The sequence below is a fragment of the Typopeltis vanoorti genome, chromosome 11 (genome assembly GCF_054136105.1).
Source record: "Typopeltis vanoorti isolate ZY-2024b chromosome 11, IOZ_Tvanoo_1.0, whole genome shotgun sequence".
Classification (NCBI taxonomy): Eukaryota; Metazoa; Arthropoda; class Arachnida; order Uropygi; family Thelyphonidae; genus Typopeltis; species Typopeltis vanoorti.
Window position 1 is genome coordinate 31,932,529 of NC_143559.1, and position 16,344 is coordinate 31,948,872.

Consider the following 16,344-nt stretch of genomic DNA (forward strand, 5'->3'; position numbering starts at 1 on the left):
ACATAAAACGTAACACTTAAAACTGAACCTTACGGGACTCCCTCCTCTTGAGTGTACAGTTGGGAGAGAGAAATTCCGACTCAAACTTGGAAGATTTGGTTAGATAAAAAAATTCTTGATAAAAAGAGGGAGATTTCCTATGAGACCAAAATTATGTAGGTATTTCAATATAAATCAAGGAGGGGCGTCATGCTTTTTCCATATAAGAAAAACTGATACTAAGTGCCTGCATTTTAGGAAGGCATCTCTAATGGATGCTTCCAGCCAGGCTAGATGATAGGTCATTGAATGATATTTATAGAAACTAGACCATGTTCTGGCAAAAAATGTTTCTCTCTAGTAACCATTTTTTTCCCACAATCTTGCACAAAAACCTGGTTAGAACAATGAAGCGATAATTATTTGGGGATTTTTGGATCCTTCCTTTTAGAAAGGCAATAATCATAGGCTTTTTGCAAGGTATCCAGAAATATGCTCTCACAGAAAATTCTATTGTATAGATGCAACAAATGATCTATGGCTGATGGTGACAGATGTTCAACCATTTCATAGTTGATGTTATCTGGTCCAACAGCAGTTGGTTGACATTTAAGCAAAGCTGCTTGCACTTCTTCTTTAGTGAATGGACTTGTATTCTTCAATACGGTTTAGAGAAAACTTCAATACCGTTTTTTTCTGCTTTGCAATACTGACAAGGAACTCTGTGAAAAATAAGCGGTTGCTGATGTTCTGGCAAAAATCTTCCTACAGCAACTGCAACCCCATTGTGTTTTAGAATGAAGAGCTGGTGGGTGGTGTATCGGCCTTTCATTTTCTGGATTTTATCCTAGATTTCTTTACTGCTGGTTGCACTGGTTATGGAAGATGTACACTGGATCAAGGATTCTCTTTGAATCTGATAATGGGTGTGTCTGTCTTGTTTGTGCTCAAGTACAGCTGAAAGTAATTAGGTTTGTAGTTGTGAGGTATCTGCAGAGGATGCTATATTCTTTCTTGCGAGCCGAAAGAGATCTCATCCTTGCCCCTATGAAGAATGGTATGGAGATCAGCATTTGAACACTGCAGGGTTTGTTGCATGAAGAGCAGGAATGGAGTGTACTATCAACAAAATGGTGGATAGGATTATTGCTCAATGAGAGAAGGTGACGTACAGTAGAAAGAGTAAGTGGCAGAAGAAAGCCCTAATTCATACATGCATTGATGGTGAAGTTCAAGGAGAGAAAAGCCTTTGACCATGACATGCACTGAATGAACACAAAGAACAATGGCTACCCAATTGCAGAGCAGGCACACATAATGTTATGCATGATCAAATGATCTTGAAATGTCAAGAGTAACAGTAAGTGCTTCATTCGATTTCAAGGCATGTTTCCAGAGATAGGCAATGTGAGCAAGATGTGGAATCCATACTGGTGATCACTGATTAAATGGTAAGCTGCCATGTAATTCTTCACTTAACACAAGAAGAAAAAAAAAAACATGAGGGAAAAGTAATACTATTTACTTAAGGCCATATATATTTCAGCCTGAATATTACAGGCAATCATCATTCATAACAATAGTTAATTACAAAATGAAACACAAATAATGGATGATTTAAAAAGGAAGAACTGCAATGGTATAACAGGAAATATTGCAATACTATAGCTCTTAAAAGTAAAAAATAAATAAAAATAAAAATATTGATGTGTAATTAAAATAAGACTTTCCTTAGACAGGCAGTCATTTCAATTTAAATTTGGATGGTAATGTGAAGCCTCAGCACTTTCTTTGAACCAACATTCAAGTTTATACCAACACCAATGAGGTAAACATGTTTCGGACCATAGGTATTTATTCTGTGCTAAGCCAGATTTTTCAGATTTACTGTTGCTAATGTAAGAACTGGTGTTTTTGTATTCTGTTTTCCACAGAGCATCCAGTTTGTCCAAAGTAAGAATGATGACGGTCATAGGGAACTTGGTCGATACCAGGGAGAGCTAGAGAGACTATCTTTTGAGGATGGAAACCATGCTGATAATTTATCGATATGAAGAAAGTAGCCAATAAATTGTATTTCTTAAGAATTCTGGAAATGGGTTCTGAGATGCCAGAAATTATAACTCAATGTACTGTTTCTTTGTTATTTGAGCTAGGATTACAGGAATTAAAAAGCTGTTGCACAGTCATCATTCTTACTTTAGAGAAACTGAACAATCTGTAGAAAAGAGAATAGAACACCAGTTCTTATATTAGCAACAGTAAATCTGAAAAATCTGGCTGGATAAAGCACAGAATACATACGGATGACAACATCCTTGGTCTGAAACACACTTACTTCATTGGTGTTGGTATACATTTGAACATTTGTTCAAAGAAAGTGCCGAGGCTTTACTTCACCATCTGAACTTAAATCAGAATGACTGCCCCTCTCCATCTAAGATATGGGAAGGTCTTATTTTAATCACATATCAATGATTTTTTTATTATATTTTTTTTTATTTTTAAGAGATAATGAATTATCAATATGGTACAACGAAATGGTATAACTGAGGAAATATTGCAAAATTTCCTCAGTTATACCATTGCGTAGTTTTATGTATAACATCATGCAGCTCTTTCCTTTTCAAATCATTCATTGTTCGTGTTCTATTTTGTAATTAACTACTGTCATCAATGACAATGGCTTGTAATATTCAAGCCGAAATATATGGCCTTAAATAAATAATATTTATTACCTATGGCCTTAAATAAATAATATTTATTACCTATCTTTGTTTTTTTCATGTTAATTGAAGAAACCTCTTATGGCACAAGTATCTCTTAAACAACAAGCTTCTAAGTGGTAAAGAAGCTGACAATGTGATACACTCTTCAATTGCCTAGAGCAGTGTTTCTCAAACTTTTTTCGACTATGGAACACTTCACAAATCCTGAAATTTTCACGGAACACCTTGGTTATTTTGTAATGTATAAATTGATAATTAATTAGTAATTAATTAAACATCAATTAAACCATCATTAAATTAATTTGTGCTGAGAAATTAATTTAAAAATGACAAATTTCAGAACTTCTCACGGAACACCTATTCACCTTCTGCGGAACACTAGTGTTCCGGGAAACACCGGTTAAGAACCACTGGCCTAGAGTATCAAACTACAGTCCTTGACTTGCAACGTATGCAACTTACAACCACTCATACTTACAAATATCCCATTAACATGTTTACTAAATACCATTCTGTTCCTGCAACCCAAGGACCAAGATGTTATCACAGACATAAGACATTATTATTATTATTACGTGACACCTCCAGGGAGTCCAAAGGCTCATCGAGGGAGGGCACCTACTCTACTACTCTCTGTCTCCACCACTCAATCCACCAACTACATCAACTCCCCACCACCACTAACACTTCCACAGACAATCACAAACATCCATACCCACGGTGGGATTCGAACCCGCAGCCTTTTGGCTGGAGAGTGGATATGCTAACCGCTCGGCCAACCATTATTTAAATAATAAAAGGATTATTTAAATACTTTTGCTCATGCTACAGGTTAGAAAACTTTAAGAGACTTCTGGTATGATATACAAACAATGTAGATGCAGCATAGAGTGAAGTGACAGCAGAGTGTCCGAATGGCATTTGGAAAAAGCTGCTGAAAATATATGTTCATACATTAAACTCAGGATACAATTAAGACAAAGCCTTACAAGAGACTGGTAACAAAATAGTACTGCTAGATAAAGAAGAGTTGGAGATTGACAATGAAGATGCAAATCAGTTGAAAGCTGGGGGAAAAGAATGAAGCCTTATAGAGCTAGAAGTAGAAAAAATTAGAAAAGAGAGAGAGAAAGCAGAACAAATAGAAATCAAAGTCCCAAAACATTCATAATGAAAAAATTTCTAGGAGCACTTAGCTTTGTTAATAAGGTTATTTGGAGAAAATGAAACCCAACATGGAGAGATTTAGCAAAGTAGACAGAATGATGCAAGATTGATTGCTACAGAGAAATTTACACAGGAAAAAAAAAAAAAAAAACTATACAGACTAAATTGAACATAATGCAAATGCACTAACTTTTTCTTAAAAAGCCCACTTCTGCTCTAATCCTCCACCCACGAGGATGAACCTCGACCTTTCAAAAGTTGTGCATCTGATCAAAACACCTTACTGAAGTTCCAGAATTTAAAAATATGTTGCTGATGATCCCCAGTGAATCATCCAATTAATAAATAATTTGAAGAATTCCTTTTGCTCCATGAATTTCCTGTGCTTACAGCGGATTATTTCAGTAAATGCAAAAGCACTGTACACTTGTTTTATTATCAATTATAGTATAGTACTGTATACAGTAATACCATTTATCTGGCCACAACAAGAAGGCAATTTGCCATTATGATAACTGAAGGATTTGATAATTGAAGTGAAATTACATGGTGCTGCAGAATGTAAGGGCTGTAACTGAACTGACATGTAAAGGTTGTTTAATTGAAGGATCACTGTTTTGAAGTGTTCAGATAAACAGTACATAACTGTAATTCGTACATTGTGTAAAAAGTAAAATTAGTTTAAAATATAATATAACAGAACTACATATTTTATCATTCAAGAATATTAATTATTAACATATAATCATAGTTCATAGTTATTTCTAATTCATGATGGGACCATCAGAAGGGAACCAAATCTTAAGTCAAGGACTGACTATAATATCTACAAACAATTTATGAAATTCACATCATCTACTAGCCACTTAAAGTAGACAAAGGAACTTCAACAAAGAGTAGTTAACAGGAGAGACCAGTGATTTCACAAGACTCTAGGCTAAATACAATAACTCCAGGTCAACTAATGATTGAGTACATTAATATAAAGTAGCACAACAAACTGTAAGGTTTAATAACTGGATAATCAAAAGCATAATTTTTTGACTGGCTGATGTAATTATTTATTTCACTTTTTTTTGTATTTATTTTTTTACCACAAAAGGTCAGGCTAGACAGGATAATTAGTTTTAGACATTATGTAGCTTACAACAGTACAGTGCTAATTGCTCTAATGTAGTGTACAAACATGTGCATATATTCATGAAGATGACTAATGCAAGGTTAATATTATTTAAGCTTATATTATGTATCTCAACTGGTAATTGTGTGTGAATAAATTTATTATAATGAATAACCAACATGGTGGATCAAGCAATCTCAAGAGGTATTTACATGTCATTCGAAAATGCACATACATTGCAGCAGGTCATGTTTCATTACGGTAAAGCATCTGAAATTTAAAAAAATAATATATAAAAAAAAAGTATTACAAAATATACTCATTAGAGAAAGATGTTAGAAGTTTTTTCCCCACTTGGTTAGATTATAACATAATAAATTTAGTTTAATCCTTTATCCAAATGTAAGCAAACAAAGTTTGCACCTGAAGTATCTTCAGGTAAAGGTGGACTAAGCTCTCATCACTTGTCTTAGTATTCCAATAATGCAAAGCACATCTCCTTGTGGACATGTATAATGCATTAAGGGAAGGGCCACTACCCAGACTGGTTTCGACTTTTATTGAGGACTCGTCAGTGAGAGCCAGATCCAGAAGTGGTGATACTAAGGTGCATGTAATGGAGAAGTCATATTTACCTATACGATACATATCCATACTTCAAGTAGAAAAAGCCATCAAAGGCTTGAAATACAGAAAGGCAGCAGGAGTAGATGATATTCGACCAGAAATGCTGAAGTATGGTGGTATAAAAGTCTTACATTGGCTGCACTTCGTAGTTCAGAAAGCCTGGACAGAGGGATGAATTCCCGATGATTGGAGTAGAGCTCTAATAGTACCCATATATAAAAAAGGGAAATAAAACTGAATGTGAGAATTACAGAGGTATCTCCCTACTGAGTGTTCCTGGCAAGATCTATGCAAGTATACTTGAGAAACAGTTAGAAGAATTGTGGAAGAAAAGCTTGGTGAAAAACAAGCTGGATTCAGGCCAAACAGAGGCTGTCAGGATCAGATCTTCAATTTATGACAAATAGTTGAGAAAGCATGGGAATATAACAAAGATCTCTATTTGAGTTTTGTAGATCTGGAAAAGGCATATGACAAGGTGCCAAGAGAGAAGCTCAATACACTATAGTTATATGGTGTCAATGGGGCATTATATCAAGCAATACTTAGTCTTTATTTGAGTTGTAAGTCAGCAGTTAGAATTGAAGGAAGTACAGGAAGATGGTTTAATGTTAAATCTGGTGTGAGACAAGGATGTACATTAACCCCTCTGTTATTCATTGTCTATATGGATCACATTATGAAGGAAAGTGGTATTAAACATGATATCAGAATTGGAGATGTTAATGTCAGCTCTTAGCTTTATGCTGATGATGTTATACTTCTAAATAAATCTGCTATAAGTTTGCAAGATTCTCTGACTAAATTGAATAACTGTTGTAATAGATATGGTATGAAGGTCAGCATTAAAAAGACAAAGACAATAAAAATAGGTAGAATCATTGAAAATGTCAACTGTGTTATGAACGGGGAACCTGTTGAACAAGTAAAACATTTCAGCTACTTAGGCACGATTTTTAGTGAAGATGGTAAATTAAATATGGAAATAGACAACAGAATCAACAAAGCTGGTATGGTAGGAAGTCAAGTGAATAAATTCATATGGAATAAGAGAGAAATTAGTCGGAACACTAAATTAGCTGTATACAAGATAGTGTTCAAACCAGTTTTAACTTATGGATCTGAGAACTAGGTCAGAAGTAAAACACTTGACCAAAGACTAGAGACCGAAGATACGAGAGTCCTGAGAAAGATTAGAGGCTTGAACAGATGGTATCAATGGCAATATCATATTAAAAACGAGGATATTAGGAAAGAACTGGACATTGTCGGCATCCAGGAATGCGTTAGCAGAGCTAATCTCAGGTGGTATGGTCACTTAAACAGAATGGGGAAGGAAAGATTAGCAAAACAAGTGTTCTCTGCCAGGTTGACAGGAAAACGACCCAGAGGAAGACCAAGATATAGGTGGATTGATACGGTACAAAGTGCCTTAGACAATAGAAATATAAGATCTGATAATGTTGGAGTCTTGACAAGTAACAGACTGATTTGGAGGAAAATTGTAGATAGGAAGTTAGTAATGATGTAAAATTTTCATGTAGTACTATCATATACTGTACATCCCTTGAGGGTACATGTCAGGAATTTGATTATGTATAATAAATTTAGTTTAATCCTTAACCAAGTGTAACCAAACAAAGTTTGTGCCTGAAGTATTTTTAGGAGTGAGGCAACTAGTGATAATAATAAAGGTCGAAACTGGTCTTTGTAGTGGCCCTTCCCTTAATGTATAGCATTGTACATGTCCACAAGGAGATGTGCTTTGCATTATGGGAGATACTAAGATAAGTGATGAGAGCTAAGTCCACCTTTACCACGAGTTACCTCAGTCCTGAAGATACTTAAGGTGCAAACTTTGTTTGCTTAAATATACTCATTTTTAACATATTCACATATTTCAATAGGATATTTGTATCTGATATTTATGTGCTGAAAGACGAAAGATCAAATTCATAGTGACAATCGGCCAAAGTAATTTTGTTGATTCAAACTAAAAACATAAATTTCTAAAACAAATCAAAACGAACTCTCCAAATCTTAATTATATTTATGATATAATTACGATTTGGATAATTAAGATAAGCCAGTTAGAAGATTCCTTCTGCAATATACTTATGAAAAGCAATACTTCATCTCCACCTGCAGTATTCGATGGACGGATTGAGTAGTTCATCGATACTTTTGCCAGTCCCAAGCCCGGATAAAGGAGGAACGTTTGGCAATGGGCTAACTACCCATTCCTAGAAAAAATATTTTTTTGAGAAGGCCAAATATGAAACTGGACTGACTTTACGGAAACAACATATGCAAAGGAAAAGGTGAACGAGAAATATTATGAAATTCAGAACATGGAATGTCAGGACGTTATTACAGGCTGGTAAAATGCAAAATGTAGCAGAAGAATTATTGAAATATGGTATGGATATCACAGCCTTACCAGAAATAAGATGGAAAGGACAGGAAGCAATTAATAAAAAAAGATTATAAGTTATACTTTAGTGGTCCTATAAAACAAGAACATGGAGTTGGTTTTATTATAACTAAAAAGGTCTACAAATCAAAATTAGGATCTATATCAGGGGTCAGCAAACTTTTTAGACCATTGACCCCTTCATGGAATCCTTGATCCCTCACTGACCCCCATCATGTTAAATAAATGATTAAATATTATCAATAATAAATTTTTCAAGTTAAAAATAATAATTCCTTCACCTTTTACTTCATTACTGCTTCTCGATAAGAAATATTTAAAGAAATTTAAAGAAAATTATAAAGAACATTAAAAATTTAAGCTCCCTTTTGATCCCTAGACATTTATCAACCCCTTGGATGGTGACCCCCAGTGGTCGATATTGACCACTATGCCAACCCCTAATCTACACCAATAAATGAGAGAATATGTAAAATACATATTAAAGGTAAATTTCATAACATTTCATTTATAAATGTTTATGCGCGATTGAAAATGCTGATGAAAACGTTATTGAACAATTTTATGATGATATACAATAAGCATGTGAAGGCATACCAAAAAATGATGCTATGATTGTATTAAGAGACTTTAATGCTAAATTAGGGAAAGAAGATATATATAAACAGGTGTTTGAAAGATATAGTCTACATGAAGAAACTAGTGATAATGGGCTCAGTTTACAACAACCAATAAATTAAGAGTAATGAGCACAAATTTTCCACATAAAAGATACATTTAGGAACATGGATTATTCCGAATGATATAATCACGAAATCACAAGAAAGATATTTATTTAACCAAATATTTCGGTCTGGAAATAGCAGACCATCGTCGGTGGTATTACAAGAACAGTTTAAAAAAAATATATATACAAGCTAGAATACTAACAATAGATCGTTGAAATTAGAACATGCCGCGTGATGTTATATCACTAAGTATGAAACGAAATATTTTGAAGTAGAAACATGATTGAATTTGCTATAAAAAATAAAAAATAAAAAAATAAAAAAAAAAAAAAATTAATGCGTAATCTTGATTAGGCTTTCCCAGATTTTTGATATAGATATGCAGTCATTACGATTCAGGTTGGGATGATGGAGCAAGGCCTCCACGCTTTCCTTGAACAAACGTTCGAACCTATAACGGGATCTATGTAAGAGGCGCGTTTTGGACCAAAGGATGCTGTGGTCAGTTTCAATCCCGTGTTGAGCCAAACCAGACTTTTCAGGTTTATTGTGAAGAATGGATGATTGATGTTCTTGGATTCTTTTTTCAAGAGAACGTCCAGTCTGTCCAAAGTAAGAGAGATCACAGTTGCAAGGAATTTGATAAACTCCAGGAAGAGATAAAGTTGAGCGTTTGTCTTTAGGAGAAGGAAAATGAGAAGACAATTTGTTAATAGGAGAATACGTAGCTGTTAAATCATATTTCTTCAAAATTCTTGCGATAGGTTCTGAAATACCGGAGATATAAGGAATAGGTACTCGACGTATTGAATCTTTGTTGTTTTGTGGAGGATATTTCAGAACCTATCGCAAGAATTTTGAAGAAATATGATTTAACAGCTACGTATTCTCCTATTAACAAATTGTCTTCTCATTTTCCTTCTCCTAAAGACAAACGCTCAACTTTATCTCTTCCTGGAGTTTATCAAATTCCTTGCAACTGTGATCTCTCTTACTTTGGACAGACTGGACGTTCTCTTGAAAAAAGAATCCAAGAACATCAATCATCCATTCTTCACAATAAACCTGAAAAGTCTGGTTTGGCTCAACACGGGATTGAAACTGACCACAGCATCCTTTGGTCCAAAACGCGCCTCTTACATAGATCCCGTTATAGGTTCGAACGTTTGTTCAAGGAAAGCGTGGAGGCCTTGCTCCATCATCCCAACCTGAATCGTAATGACTGCATATCTATATCAAAAATCTGGGAAAGCCTAATCAAGATTACGCATTAATTTTTTTTTTTTTTTTTTTTTTTTTTTTATTTTTTATAGCAAATTCAATCATGTTTCTACTTCAAAATATTTCGTTTCATACTTAGTGATATAACATCACGCGGCATGTTCTAATTTCAACGATCTATTGTTAGTATTCTAGCTTGTATATTTTTTTTTAAACTGTTCTTGTAATACCACCGACGATGGTCTGCTATTTCCAGACCGAAATATTTGGTTAAATAAATATCTTTCTTGTGATTACGTGATTATATCATTCAGTCTTATGTCGCAAGTATCCTTAAAACAACATGGATTATTCCAGCTACTAACAAGTGTAATCAGATAGATCATGTTTTGATTTCTAAAAGATGGGCAACATCAATCATTGATGCAAGAGCATTTAGAGGTGCAAACTGTGACTGACCACATGTTGGTTGGTGCAAAATTGAGAAATGGAATACTGAAGTTTTCACAAATAAAAAGACTATTAAATTATACAAAGAAAAAATAGAAGACATTAAAGAATTTGAAAATCAAAATAATATAGAAGATAAATGGAAGATAATTAAAAAAAAAATATAAATGCAGCAGAAGAAATAATATGGAAATATAAAAGAATCAAAAAAGGAATGGTTTGATGATGAATGCAGGAAAACAATAGAAATTAAAAATAAAGCATGAAAGAAATACAAGAGCTAACAGAGAAAAATATCAAGAAAAGAGAAAGGGAGCAAATAAAATATGTAATCAAAAGAAAAAAGAGATGATGAAGAAGAAAACATAGTTAATAAGGGAATATAATAAAAACAAAGAAATAAGAAAATATTATAAAGAAATTAATTCACTAGTACAAAATTTTAAACCTCAAATAATAGGATGTAGGAATAAAAAAGGGGAAATAATAACTGAAAAAGAAGTCATGAAGAGATGGAAAGGGTATTTTGAAGAATTGTTATCAGAAGAAGAAATTAATGATAATGAAGATAGGAATTTGAGTGAATTTAGAATAAATGACGAAAAAATAAAAGAACCAAATTATGAAGTAGTAGTTAAAATTATAAAACAGATAAAAACTCTTTATCTGTTTTATAATTTTATAAAACAAATCTGAAAACAAACCCCTACTCAACATCACCAGAGTTAAACATCGGTATTATCAACGTAAGAAGCTTGAATGGCAAAGAAATGGAGCTAGCTGAGGAATTAGATAAGTACCAGATCGACATAATAGGGGTGACTGAAACAAAAAAGACCAAAACTGGTGAGATCTTTCTGAGCAATAAATACAAAATGTTATATTCAGGCAATGACAATCAAGGAAAAGAAGGAGTAGCCATAGTATTCAACACAAAATACGAGGCTAATCTTCTTGAATGGCAGTCAGTCTCAAGTAGAGTAATGTGGGCAAATATGAGAATGGGGAACTGGACAATGAGACTTATTTGTGCCTATGGTCCCACAGAAGGTTCTACTAAGGTAGAAGTGGAGGAATTTTTTGACGCTTTAGAAAAAGCAACTGACACAATGAAAAAGGAAAAGTTGGTCCTTGTTGGGGATCTAAATAGCAGAGTAGAAAATGAATGTGAGACATACAAAAATATTTTGGGAAAATTTGGAGAAAAGAGCAAAGCTAATAATAATGGCAAATATCTGTTGGATTTCTGCTCAGGAGATGGACTGGTTATGACTAATACCATTTTCCAACATAAAAATGTGCACAAATTCACATGGAGAGAAGAGGCTAGGAGTAAGAAAAGTTTCATTGACTATGTTATTGTTGATAGTGATGTTTTCTCCCTGGTGCAGGACACCAGAGTGTACATAGGATTTGAAATTGGAAGTGATCACTATTTCGTCTTGAGCAGGATAAAATTGAATTTCATATTGAAAAGAATAACATGTAAGAAAGTTTTAAAGCGAAAAAAAGTTGAGCAGCTCTCAGATGTGAACTGTAGACTAAAATACAGAAAGATTATTGAAAAGAAAATGAAAGAATTTGAGAACAGGAATCAAACCTTGGAGATTCAGTGGCAAACTCTGAAGAAAACATTGATTGATTCTGCCAGAGAGGCATGTGGTGAGGTTGTGTGCAAGGATAAAAAAATCAGAACTCCCTGGTGGACACAGCAAGTTAAAGAGGCAGTGAAGGAAAAGAAGAAAGCATATCAAAAGTTCCTGGCAAATAAGTCAGCTTTCACTCTTACAGAATATAGAGACAAATGTAAGAAAGCTAAACAGTGTGTAAAACTAGCTAAACAAAAGTCATGGAAGGACTTTGGCAAGAATATAGAAAATAAATTTCAAGAAGGTGGCAAAATATTCTGGAGGTTGTTGAAGAAGCTCAGGAATGGAGGAAAGGGTGCTGTAAAAGGAGTTAGAGATGATAAAGGTGACATGAAAACAGGAGAAAAATATATCCTTGAAGTATGGAGTAATTACTTTGAAAAACTGCTAAATGAAACAAGCAGTGATGACAGCACAGTGATAAAAAACACTGACCAGGCATGTAGTCAGAAATACATATCCATACTTGAAGTAGAAAAAGCCATCAAAGGCTTGAAACGTGGAAAGGCAGCAGGAGTAGATGATATTCGACCAGAAATGCTGAAGTATGGTGGTATAAAAGTCTTACAGTGGCTGCACTGCATAGTTCAGAAAGCCTGAACAGAGGGACGAATTCCCGATGATTGGAGTAGAGCTCTCATAGTACCCATATATAAAAAGGGAAATAAAACTGAATGTGAGAATTATAGAGGTATTTCTCTACTGAGTGTTCCTGGCAAGATCTATGCAAGTATACTTGAGAAACGGTTGAAAAGAATTGTGGAAGAAAAGCTTGGTGAAGAACAAGCTGGATTCAGGACAAACAGAGGCTGGCAGGATCAGATCTTCACTTTACGACAAATAGTCGAGAAAGCATGGGAATATAACAAAGATCTCTATTTGAGTTTTGTAGATCTGGAAAAGGCATATGACAAGGTGCCAAGAGAGAAGCTCAATACACTATAGTTATATGGTGTCAATGGGGCATTATATCAAGCAATACTTAGTCTTTATTTGAGTTGTAAGTCAGCAGTTAGAATTGAAGGAAGTACAGGAAGATGGTTTAATGTTAAATCTGGTGTGAGACAAGGATGTACATTATGAAGGAAAGTGGTATTAAACCTGATATCAAAATTGGAGATGTTAATGTCAGCTCTTTGCTTTATGCAGATGATGTTAAACTTCTAAATAAATCCGCTACAAGTCTGCAAGATTTTCTGACTTGCAGACTTGTAGCGGATTTATCTCAATTGCTGTTGTAATAGATATGGTATGAAGGTCAGCAATAAAAAGACAAAAGACAATGAAAATAGGCAAAATCATTGAAAATGTCAACTGTGTTGTGAATGGAGAACCTGTGGTACAAGTAAAACATTTCAGCTACTTAGGCACGATTTTTAGTGAAGATGGTAAATTAAATATGGAAATAGACAACAGATTCAGCAAAGCTGGTATGATGGGAAGTCAATTGAATAAATTCATATGGAATAAGAGAGAAATTAGTCGGAACACTAAATTAGCTGTATACAAGACAGTGTTCAAACCAGTTTTAACTTATGGATCTGAGAGCTGGGTCAGAAGTAAAACACTTGACCAAAGACTAGAGACCGCAGATATGAGAGTCCTGAGAAAGATTAGAGGCGTGAACAGATGGCATCAATGGCAATATCATATTAAAAATGAGGATATTAGGAAAGAACTTGACATTGTCAGCATCCAGGAATGCGTTAGCAGAGCTAATCTCAGGTGGTATGGTCACTTAAATAGAATGGGAGAGGAAAGATTAGCAAAACAAGTGTTCTCTGCCAGGTTGGCAGGAAAACGACCCAGAGGAAGACCAAGGTATAGGTGGATTGATACGGTACAAAGTGCCTTAGACGATAGAAATATAAGATCTGATAATGTTGGAGTCTTGACAAGTAACAGACTGATTTGGAGGAAAATTGTAGATAGGAAGTTAGTAATGATGTAATTTTTTCATGTAGTACTGTCATATCCTGTACACCCCTTGAGGGTACATGGCAGGAATTTGATGACGATGATAAAAAACTTTAAAGCACTGAGTATAAATGGAGTAACAGGGGAGCTTATCAAGAATGATGGAAAACCATTATGTAGAAAAATCTGGCAATTAATAATTGAAATATGGAATGAAAAAAATTACCAGAGGAATGGAATACAGGAGTCATTCAACCGATATATAAAAAGAGAGATAAATTGAATTGTAGTAATTATAGAGGAATCATACTGCTAAATGTAACATAAAATTTTATCAAGTTTAATAAATAGTAGATTAGAATCATATACTGAAGAAATTTCAGAAGATTACCAAACCAAACAGGTTTTAGACCAGAGATCTACCACTGATAATATATTTCTGTTAAGGAATACACATGAAAAATGTATGGAATATAATATAAATTATATAATTTATATATTGATTTTAAACAGGCTTTTGATAAAATAAATAGACAAAAAATTATTAATAATCTTAAAATATTGGGAATACCAAAAAACTTGTTAAAATGATTGAAATAACACTAGAAGGATCTAAGGCACGGGTTAAAATACAAGGTGAATTAACAGACACATTCGAAATAAGTTACGGAGTGAGACAGGAACACGTGCTATCTACAAGTCTGTTTAATTTGACAATTGAATATATGATAAGACGACTCAATATAAGAGGCTATATTAATAATAAATCTGTAGAGATTTGTGCATATGCAGATGATATTGCAATAATTATCATAAATGATTTAGAAAGTAAATTCAAAGAATTTGATTTAAATGCAAAAGAAGTTGATTTACAAATTAATGAGCAAAAAACTAAATATATGCAATATGGAAGAACTGGAAATAGAATAGACTCTAAATGTAGTACAGATGGTTATAATTTAGAATCAGTAAATCATTTTAAATATCTAAAATCCGTAATAACAATAATGAATAACATAGAAAAGGAAATAAATAATAGAACAATGGCTGGAAATAAATGCTTAACATGCATAAAGGATTATTGGGTAGTAAAGCTGTAGATAAGAATTCTAAACTAAAAATTTATAAATTGATTATTATACCAGTAATAGCATATGGATGTGAATCATGGACTCTACCTAAAAAAGAAGAGAATAGGTTAAGCATTTTTAAAGGAAAATAATAAGAAAAATTTATGAACCAATTAAAGAGAAGGATGACAATTGGAGAATAAGAACAAATAGTGAAATTAATAAATGGAGAAGATATTGTTAGATTTATTAAAGCACAAAGAATAGCATGAATAGGCCACTTAGAAAGGATAGAAGAAACAGGAGTTAAAAAATATATATAAATGAAAAATAATTGTACAAAGAAGACCTAAAAAGAGATGGTTAAATGAGGTTGAGAAAGACCTTGGAATTCGGAAATGGAAAAAGTACTGCACTAATAGAGTATAATGATAAAATATTGTGAAGCAAGCCAAAAACCTATAAAGTGTTGTTTTTATTTATTTATTTATTTTTATTTTTAACTAAATAGCTTAAGGAAATTATAACATATACTAGGATATACATTAAAATAAATTTTAATACACTTCCAATATTTCGGCAATGTCACACTGCCATTTTCACAGGAAATTGGAAACAAGACACGTGCACGCAAGCACAATAAACAGTAAATGAGGATGAAGCAGGAAGCTATTCTTTCTCCTAAAAGTCCTGATGGTGCCCCCTAACGGGCAATGTTGGTATTCTTGGGCGATTGGGCTGAAGGTCTTCTGATGTAGGTTTCCCAAATTTGGGGCAGTCTCATGCAACCAAATTTGTTGAGGTTTGGATTGTTTCTTAGAGCTGAGGCTGATTCCATGAAAAGCCTTTCGTAATTGAATTTACTACGGTGTATTATCGTGGCTTTCTTCCACCGTATTCTATGGCAGGTATCCAGCGCATGGTCTGCAAGACCAGAGTGGCTGTATTGGTGAAACCGGATGTAGTCCTTGTGTTCTGAAATTCTGATATTAGCTATCCTGCCTGTTTGGCCAAAGTAGGGCAGTTTACAGCTGCAAGGGACCTGGTATACACCAGGTAGGTCTAGGGAGGGAGGTTGGTCTTTAGTAGAGCGGTAAGGGATGCCTATTTTTTATATGGTCTGTAACAAGACGTTAAGCCATGTTTTTTTAGGATTTTTGTTTTTTCCTTGGTGCCTCGGATATAGGATATGGTGATGGATTTAAAGTAATCCTTGTTATGAGGGGGGGGGGGTATTGGTTTCAATATTTTTT

The 16,344-nt window shown here is 33.9% G+C and overlaps 1 protein-coding gene across 4 annotated transcripts in view; it reads right to left on the reverse strand.

Moving 5' to 3' along the window:
- spn-A (RAD51 recombinase homolog spn-A) overlaps positions 1–16,344 on the reverse strand; it is a 100,648-nt gene that overhangs the window by 28,583 nt on the left and 55,721 nt on the right. The gene's annotated exons all lie outside the window — the stretch shown is intronic.